Here is a 10,619-nt window from a genome sequence, read left to right on the forward strand (position 1 = left end):
CATTATATTTCATTCATTCTTTATCCCAATGGCTAGCTTGGAGTAGGTACCCAATAAGTAATTGATTGAAAGGGTCAAAGATGATTCCAAGTTTCAAGTGTGGGTGATTCCCCTTAAAGAAAGGAGCAATCAGGTTAATTTGCAAGCAGTAAAGTAACAGTAAGAATGACACAGAATGTTACTGAAGAAATAGCCTCATTTTTAGGGTCAGAAGAATCTAAAGCCCAACTTTCCCACTCGATCTTGAGTAAATGACTTGACATCCCTCTTTGAGATCATTTCATTGTCTATAAAATGGGAATAAAAACCGCCAACTCATAGTGCTGCTATGAGGAATACTTGAGATCACATATGTAGAGCATATACCCACGCTGAGAGAGACCTTCTCCAAGCTAGACATATTGAGATGTGACACGGAGACCCAAAGACATCAGGGACCATTCACAGAGTTTTCCTTTGAAGTATATTTCTTGTCACCATAAAACAAGCCATTAGTTACCTGTGTCTGCTACATTCTTTCCTGGACTCTCACTGTGGAATTTTAAATCTTCCTTCCACCTGCCTTTTGTGGAATACTAGAAAGTTACAACTTGGGCCGTCATTACTCAATAGATTCTATTTTAGCATTTAGAACTCTGGACTCCTCAGGGTGTGGCTAATGATATGAGCCTTCCTCCTTTTATTGTGTTTTTACTTGAGTTAAGACCATTAGGAATACATTAACCCTATAGCAGAGATGGAATTCAGACTCAAACCCTCCTTTCACCCTTGTGCCCTTTGTATCTTTTTTCCCTCTATTCTTCTCTAAGTGTCCTTAGACCAACTCCAATTGGTCTCAAAGATATAATTTCCCCACCCCAGCTAGGCAGCTGGCTTCATATTTCAGTCCCCAAATGGTTGTCTCCAGTACTCTGGATTGCAGCTGTCCCCAACCTTTTTGGCACCAGGGACCAGTTTCATGGAAGATAATTTTTCCACGGACAGGGAGTGGGGTGGGGGTGGGGGTGGGGGTGGAGGGGGGCGGGTGATGGTTCAGGCCGTAATGTGAGCGATGGGCAGTGACGCGGAGCGGCAGAGGAAGCTTCGCTGCTGCCCACCGCTCGCTCCTGCTGTGAGGCCCGGTTCCTAACAGGCCAAGGACCGGTACCGGTATGTGGGCTGGGGGCTGGGGACCCCTGCTGTACTGGATTTGCTGAAATAACTATGAATGCTTCCCCAGGAAACAATGCAGTTGTGGGAACTGGGCAGATGAGAGGAAGAAGTTCCCTTTCAAGATATTTATAATTCAAATAATGACCTCTGTTGACCTGCTACCCAGAATTAACCTTCCCTTCTAACTCATGAGAGTTGACTTTCCTACTGTTTTAGTTGTCACCCCTTTCTCCTTTAATGCATCTGGGTAAGACTTGTGTTTCAAAGAATCTTACATATCAGGTTTTATTTTAGCACTCCAGGCTTCAGTGTTCAAGAACACTTTTCATCATGCAGTTTACTCTGGTTGAACATTCACAACTTCACACACATGCCATTTCTGTAAGATTACCAAGGCTAGTTGTGACTTCAAAATGAGAAAGCATGCTTTAAAGGGGTAAATATCGTATATATTTTTAATATGCATTAATAGGTGGCATAGTAAGACTTCTTGAAGTCCGTAAAATTCAGCATAGAGGAAAAACAGAAAGGTATGCATTGAGTTTTCATTTGATACATGTAACTCATTCTTTCCTACAATTTCCTTGTTTCCAGATTTCTTCATCACAGTTCCTTAGGCTTATATGAAGATGCTCCTGTACCTCATGGAAATATTTGCATTCTAACCAAATAATTTCAAGGCTTCTCAAAGGCTGAGGGAGATCCAGGCTGCCTCCATTATTTTTGAGGTTCCCAGTATATTAAACTTTTTAAAAATACTAAAATAAAGTTTTAAAAATTGGTGGTGTCTTGAACGCTTAAATTTTAACAACTGATTACCTTTAACACAAAAAATTTACAACACAAGACAGCTGTGCTAGTCAGACGATAATTAAAAGATTTAACTTAAAAGTCTGTAGTACGCTAAAGGTGATGTGGTTTAGTTAGGGAATCTCAGTTTTGAATTTGGATGGGGGTATCTTCTTTCAATACCATCGGAATATTGTTGTGTTACCTCCTTTGGAGGTGAATCAAAAGCCTAAATTCCAGGCCCTTTATAAATGTGGGAACTAAGCCAGATAGCCTTCCAGCTCTGCGCTCTCTCCTCTTCCTCTCCCTCACATTATTATTTAGTAATACATCATGAATTAAAGATGATCACCGTTGAGTCTTATCCATTCCAGTGGTGTAAAGAAAAACTTTGAATAATCCTAGCTTGCGTAAACTCAATAAAGGGCAGATTCTAAGGCCAGTTTCTCCCCCCAAATGCGGAAGCCTAGGTTTTTCTAAGCTCATTTTTATAGGTATTGGTTTGCTATGTCTTACTTAGATCACAAGCTCCTTACAGAGAAACTCTATCTTACTAAAAAGGCAGTTAATACTATTGGGTAATTCCCATTTAAACTGTTTAAGATTTAAACAGAAAAACAATTGTCTGTTTATTATATGGGCGACACTAAGATTTACACACATATATTTATAGTTGTGGGAATATCCTGAACCCCATGCTTCTGAACACAGACAGCATCACTGTTAGCCAACATATAATACACATATACACACATACATACATATATAAGTAAATATCATTCACTCAAGTGATTGCCTTTGATTTAAAAAATTCTGTCTCAATTTTACTAGCACAGAAAAGATACTTGACCATCTGCATGTAATTTGTAGCTGAAACCACCCTTTTGTGTAGACAAGTTGGCTGTTCCATGGGGTCAATAGAAACCAGATATGGTTGGACTTAGATCATCAGCCATTTTGCCCTGGGAACTACTAGGTCAGTGGGTCATAGAAGAGAGAGGGCGGATGGTGCAGCAGGATCCTCAAAGCAGCAACTGAAATGTCTAGGGACTTTGGTCTTCCTAAGACGCTGAGAAATCTCACCATAACCTCATAAGCTCCGGGCCAGCGCAGGTAGAAAGCCGATTAATGAAGGTTAAGCAGCCTGGGTCTGCAGGTGAGCTTCTCCTTTTTGTAAAGGAGAAAAAGCCAAGTGGAGATGTAATTTCAGCAGAGATGGCGAAAGAGGGCAGAGAAAGGAGTGTTTAGAGAATAAACGGAATTGACAAATATATTCCCTTAATAAACACTCAGAAAAACCATTTTGAATGTCAGCTTCCTCCTTGATGTATTTAAAAGTTTATTAAACAAGTAATAACTATCTGTTTCTTTTAAAAGTGACAGATTTTTAAGCTGTTTTGCTCTTCTTAACAAAACACAGAATGCCCCTCCCCCAATAAATACACTGCACTGAATTCATATGATTGCAATTTCCCCAGCACATAGACCAGAAATGCCAAGTGGCCTCACGTGTTGTTTTTCTGAAAAAGAAAATGGAATTGCCCCTTTAACAAATACAATCGGTAAGTTGAAAACAATGAAAAGAAAAATATATCCAATTGAAAAAAACATTAGATCCTAAACACTGAGCTTTATCTACTTTAATAACATAAATGCTAGTTTATCTAGATGGGTGTTACCACCTAGTATTACAGTAATTCTGAATAATGCAAACCCAAGTTATAATTACCTGGAATGTTAACTGTTTTTACTAAGACAGTCGCAAAGTTTTTTGTTGTTTACTTGTTTACTTTTGTAACTGGAGATCTAGATTACAATTTTCAAGGGCTCTGTGGACCAACCGTCTGATGCAAAGCTAGGGTCTTTAATTAGGATAAACTGGGTGGTCCTTTTTTATCCTAAAGTTAGGACTCCACTGCTCATCAAAGTTAGAAGTTTTTGTAACAACGTTTGCAGGTTTTCTCCCCCCAGAATTTCTTTCATTTCTCTTTAACAACAAAAAAAGAAAAGGAATGTATTCCTGAGGGAATTTGCGATTGTTCCCCCAGACAAAGCCAGTCATCATCTTAAGTGAAGCAGTGACTGTGTGGGGGAGACAAACTGGCAATTACTTGGTTTTAATTCCTGAACTTGAAATTAAAATGAGAAGTATTTCCTTTCAGCGTCTTTTAAAAGAACACTCACTGGTGTGAAACTTGGGCAGCGGCAAATGAGGGGTCTCTGGCAGTGCCAGCCAGGCTCTCCAGGGGAGCAGGTACTGACAGAGGGAAGGGGTGGGAAAGGGGAGGGAAGCCGGCTGGGCAGGGGAGTCATCCGACCCAGGCGGACTTGACAAAAGCTTTGTCAGGACCAGGGGCGCTCAGGCCACCGCCTGCACGGTTAAGTAGTCCTCTATCTGGTGGAAACATCTGGGCCCTGTGCACCGCCCGCCTCACTCCCTGCTGGAGCGGCTGGGGAAGGGCTATCAGCCCCCGCGCTGCTCCGTGCAGGGCGCATGGGAGCACGGCCGCGGCCTCCGGTGTCCCGCTAGCCGAGGGGAGCCTTTGTTTTCCCTCCCAAACCCCTCAAACCTCTCTTGTTTCCCCGGTCCTCACCTCCTCCCTATCCCTGGGAAAAGTAGATTTTTCTCACTTTGTTAGGCAGAGCACTTCAGTATGATAAAAATAACTTTTCTTTTTTAGTGGGAGGAGTCATCTTTTCTATTCAAAGAGGCCAACCTGGTATCTTCCCTGGATATAAATATAAAATATTAAGCTACTCCCTTAGTATGAGAAAATAGTTGTGTCAATTCTTGTTCTAAGTAGCACCTTCCCCTTTTTATTATACACACAAACAACTAGGGATGCTGGGAGCAGAGTGACATTTGGAAGCAAAAGCAGAGACTTTTACTGCCTTACATGCAATGCGCATTTGACTTCTCACCTTCTAAGCTCGCTTTTGGGGCTTAACAGTTCATGTACATCAGAGACTGGTTTAGGGTGGTTTAGACCGGTAGAAGCTGAGGAGTTACTTTCTTAAATAGTCATGACTAAACAGAATGCTAGGGAATCAAACAACACCCTTTGCCTACAACACCACCCAACAAACAACACCCTTTGCCTACAGTTGACATTTGATAAATGTTGCTTTTCTATTTAATCGGTAATTAATTCTGTTGAGAGCAGGAACTTTACTACACAAACTCAGAAGTACAAAAATATCATATTCTTGATTTGTTTAAAACCAAATGGTAGGACTTTCCTGGTGGCGCAGTGGTTGAGAGTCCGCCTGCCGATGCAGGGGACACGGGTTCGTGCCCCAGTCCGGGAAGATCCCACATGCCGCGGAGTGGCTGGGCCCGTGAGCCATGGCCGCTGAGCCTGCGCGTCCGGAGCCTGTGCTCCGCAACGGGAGAGGCCACAACAGTGAGAGCCCGCGTACCGCAACAACAACAACAACAACAACAAAATGGGACCCCTATGTCTTTCCCATGTTGAAATTCTGGAGCTTTATTGATATGTATGATCTTGAAGCTTGCCTTTTTTGTAGGATAGATTCCTAAAAGTGGGATTTTTAGGTCAAAAGGTCAGTGTATTTTGAATTTGAACATATAGTTCTGTGTACTATCTCACAACCAGAAGTATGAGAATGACTGATTATCCACACCCTCACCAGCCTGGAAGTTATCAATCTTTTCAACTTTTGCCAAGCAGATGGGCAAAAATTCAATTTTGCTATTATTTTATTTATTTTTTTTTTTGTTTGTTTGTTTGTTTGCGGTACGCGGGCTTCTCACTGTCGCGGCCCCTCCCGTTGCGGAGCACAGGCTCCGGACGCGCAGGCTCAGCGGCCATGGCTCACGGGCCCGGCCGCTCCGCGGCATGTGGGATCTTCCCGGACCGGGGCACGAACCCGCGTCCCCTGCATCGGCAGGCGGACTCTCAACCACTGCGCCACCAGGGAAGCCCAAATTTTGCTATTATTTTAATTTGCATTTCCCTGCCTACTGGCAGCTGCACTTCCTTTGATCCATTGACTCATCTGTCTTCTTATTGATTTCTAAAAAACCTATGTAAGTAAGGGCTCTTAACTCTTTTTGTGTATGTGTATGCTGCAAATACATATACACTTAATTTATCACTTGTCTTTTGACTGCCTGTGGGCTAACAAAGACACAGACCCCTACCCCTCAGCTCATATTCCAATGGGGGCATCAGATGAAAGACAGATAATGATAATACAACTTGATAAGGTTGTACACAGATAGTACATCTCAATAAATGCCTGAGGGGGCACTTCTAATATCTGCAGCAGGCAAAATTTGTTTTCACATTAATATTACTTTTCAATTGGTAATGGAAACAGTGTAACTCTATTGAAGGCCACTGGCTTGCATTTATCATGAAGTCAGGCCAAAAGGTTGCTACTGTTAATTTTGCCAGAGCTTGACCACTCTTAACCTTATTCAACTTCTAACACTTCTCACATGTCCTCTCTCAACCTATCACTCCCAAATTCCATTCTTCCTCAGAGTGTTTCTATCCACCCTTCTATTTTGATAGGAATGGTATTTGCTAGTTTGTGATATTTTTTTAGACATCTCCAGTGAGTGTTAGACTCTTAATATACACATTAAAGCCATCTAAGAAGCATTAATTTCTTCAAATAGCTGACTATCCAAAAAGAAGTTTCAGACTTTATATTTTAAAATAGGAGAGCCCATTTTCCTGTATAGTATTAACTTATTTAACAAAGTTTGATTACTTACCTCCTGTATACTAGGCACTGTTTTAAAAACTGTGGTTATAATATTACATCTACATGTTCATGGGACTTATGCTGAGGGAGAGAGAGACATTAAATCAGTATAAACATAAGTTTATAATGTCAGATACATACTATAAAGAAAAAAATAAGATAGCATAAGAGAGTGTTATGGGTTGAATTGTGTCCTGCCAAAAGATGTTGAAGTCGTAGTACCTGTGAATGTGACCTTATTTGGAAATAGGATCTTTGCAGATGATCAAGTCAAGATGAGGTCGTTGGAGTAGGTCTTAACCCAGTATGACTGGTGTCCTTATAAAAAGGGGAAATTAGGATACAGTCAGTGACAGACACTCACACAGGGAGAATGTCATGTGAAGATGAAGGCCAAGATCTGAACGATGTTTCTATAAACCAAGGAACACCAGTGATTGCCAGCAAACCACCAGAATCTAGGAACAAGGCATGGAACAGATTCTCCCTCACAGCCTTCAGAACAAACCAACTCTGCCAACACCTTAATTTCAGACTTCCAGCCTCCAGAACTGTGAAACAATAAATTTCTGTTGAATCAGCCACCCAGTTTGTGGTACTTTGTTATGGAACCCCTAGGAACCTAGGACAGAGAGGGAAAGTAAGATTTTTAGATGGGGTGATGAGGGAAGTTCACATATGAAGAGAGAACTGGGAGAAGCATGTACCAGGCAGAGGGAACCTCAAGTGCAAATACCCTCCGGTGGGAGCATGCTTGGCAGGTATAAGGATCACCAAGGTCAGGATTCTTTTTTTTTTTTTTTTTTGTTGCGGTACGCGGGCCTCTCACTGCCGTGGCCCCTCCCGCTGCGGTTCACAGGCTCCGGACGTGCAGGCTCAGTGGCCGTGGCTCACGGGCCCAGCCGCTCTGCGGCATGTGGGATCCTCCCGGACCGGGGCACGAACCCGTGCCCCCTGCATCGCCAGGCGGACTCTCAACCACTGCACCACCAGGGAAGCCCAAGGTCAGGATTCTTGATGCACAGTGAGCAAAGTGGGGGAAAGCGGGGAGGAGATACGGGCAGACCATGTAGGGACCGACTGGCCACGTGTGGACTGTTGGCTTTTTCTCTGAGTAAGATGAGAAGCCATTGGAGGACTGTAGGCAGAGAAATGACATCATTGTTGTCACAAGTAGCATATTTAGTTTCTGTTAAGTAGAAAACAAGGTTCAAGTTCCTAATGTATGGTTTCAGTTATGTATCTGTATTAGCCAGTACTCTTGGAGTTGTAAGTAACAGAGGTTCAACTCAAACTCAACTAAGCAAGGGAGGGAACTTATTAGATCACATAACCAAAAAGCCCATGAGTAGTTTAGGCAGAGCTGGGGATCAACCCCTATCATCAAAAATCTCTTTCATTTTCTCCTTCTTTCAGTTCTGCCTTCCTCTATGTTGAGTTCACTTGCAGATAGGTTTTTATTGTTATGTGGCAAAAGAACCCCTAGCAGCTCTAGACTTTCATGCTTCTTAGTATTGGAAATCCCAATTTATATATAGTCCTACAGTAAGCAATCGTGATTTCTAGAGAAAGCTTTTTTTTTTTTTTTTTTTGCGTTACGCGGGCCTCTCACTGTTGTGGCCTCTCCCGTTGCGGAGCACAGGCTCTGGACGCGCAGGCTCAGCGGCCATGGCTCACGGGCCCAGCCGCTCCGCAGCATGTGGGATCTTCCCGGACCGGGGCACGAACCCTTGTCCCCTGCATCGGCAGGCGGACTCTCAACCACTGCGCCACCAGGGAAGCCCCTAGAGAGAGCTTTTTGATTGACTGGATTGGATCACATGTCCACCTCTTTGGCAAGGAGCTGACCCACAGGTTGAATGATATGGTGGTTGAGGAGAGTTTACCAACAGAAAGAGTTATGTCAGGGCCACCATTCTGCACAGCTTCAGAACTCTAATTCATCTTATAGTGTATGTGAACGGGACCTCTTGGAGTTGGGGAGTGCACAACCCAGGAGAGGCCACAGATGGTGGTCCTTGGTTCTGTAACCTAAAGAAGGGAGAAAGGAAGCTGTGTGGGCAAAACCAGCAGGTATACCCTAGTACATCTAATTATAACTTTAAGAAAGGACTTACGTTTTTTTAAAGACTATTTCTGGCAAGGTCTTGGCTGGGCTTTTCCCTTCCTGGAACAAAATATGACTCATAAAATGCAAATCTACAGTAGATATCTAAATACATTTATTTTAACTTATCTAGGGACATACTCTTGAACTTAAGGAATGCCAATAATCCACCTTTGATAACAGCGGTGTAAATCGAGTTATAATTCATAAATTCAATGGCTCTTCCTTTCTAAGAACTTTGTGCATTCATTTATTACATGACTATTGGTTGGGCCCCTAATATGGATAGGCACTGTGTTAGGAATTGCAAATATAGTGCGGGAACCAAACAAACCTGGTTTCTGTGCTCATGGGTGAGATGGACATTGGACAATGAACACATATATAAATATCTACTTTATGTTGTGATAAGTATGAAAAAGGAAAAGAACTGGGTTCTATCAGAGAGACCTGACAGGAGGTGGGAGGTTAATTTAGATTAGGATCAGGGATTTATCTGAGGCTGTGACATTGAAGCAGAATGCTGAAGGGTAAATAGGAATTAGCCAGATGAAGAGTGGGAGAGGCAGGGAGAGTATTCCAGGCAGAGGGAATGGCATGTGTGAAGGCCTTAAACAGTTTGGGTATCGCCAGACATCCCTGGCCAGCCTCAGGGACATTAACCCAGACACTTATAATTCCATTGTTTACTGCTTTCCATAAATTTCTTTTCTTTTTTTTAAAGTCTTTATTGAATTTGTCACAATATTGCTTCTGTTTTATGTTTTGGTTTTATGGCTGTGAGGCATGTGGGATCTTAGTTCCCCGACCAGGGATTGAACCCGCACCCTGGAAGGCAAAGGCGAAGTCTTAACCACTGCACCACCAGGGAAGTCCCCGTTGTATTTCAAATTAAATAAATCACACACATTCCCTTTTCATCATTATATGGTAGAATGAATATTTAGATTCCCCCTCTGATTATTTGCATATATTAGTGTATTAAAATATGAAGATCACAAAGTGACAAAAAGTGATCAGAAGGTAGAATTTATTAAAGGATGATTGCAATTATATCATGCTGACAATATGTTTTCAAGTGTTTCATAGTAATTTAACATTTTGGCTTCTATAACTTTGTGGTAGGAAAGAAGATGATAAGATTTAGAAAGGAGACTTACCTGGTGGCGCAGTGGTTGAGAATCCACCTGCCAATGCTGGGGGACATGGGTTTGAGCCCTGGTCCAGGAGGGTCCCACATGCCGTGGAGCAACTAAGCCTGTGCGCCACAACTACTGAGCCTGCGCGCCTAGAGCCCATGCTCCGCAACAGGAGAAGCCACTGCAATGAGAAGCCCACGCACCCCGATGAAGAGTAGCCCCTGCTCGCAGCAACTAGAGAAAGCTTGCACACAGCAACGAAGGCCCAGTGCAGCCAAAAAAAAAAAAAAAACGTTTAGAAAGAGCTGAGGACACCAGGTATATACAGGAGTTTAGTATTTAAAGGTATTTCTCTGAAGTTCTCTCCTGGCATCTGCTAAGTAAAGGACAGAAACCTGGGTACTAACCACTGGTGAAGAGGTAAAACTTGGACGTGTGGTCTAGGCCCTCGATTAATCAGACTCCTGACGGAAAACAGACGGCACACTCAGAAGAGGCTAATTTGGGATGTTTTATATACAAAGGGACTGTTTTCAAAGGTGTGTGTGCGTGCAGGCATCTGGCTCTTTTATTTTATTTTATTTTATTTTGCGGTACGCGGGCCTCTCACTGTTGCGGCCTCTCCCGTTGCAGACGCGCAGGCTCAGTGGCCATGGCTCACAGGCCCAGCCGCTCCGCGGCATGTGGACCGGGGC

This window comes from Orcinus orca, chromosome 17 (genome assembly GCF_937001465.1).
Source record: "Orcinus orca chromosome 17, mOrcOrc1.1, whole genome shotgun sequence".
Taxonomy (NCBI): domain Eukaryota; kingdom Metazoa; phylum Chordata; class Mammalia; order Artiodactyla; family Delphinidae; genus Orcinus; species Orcinus orca.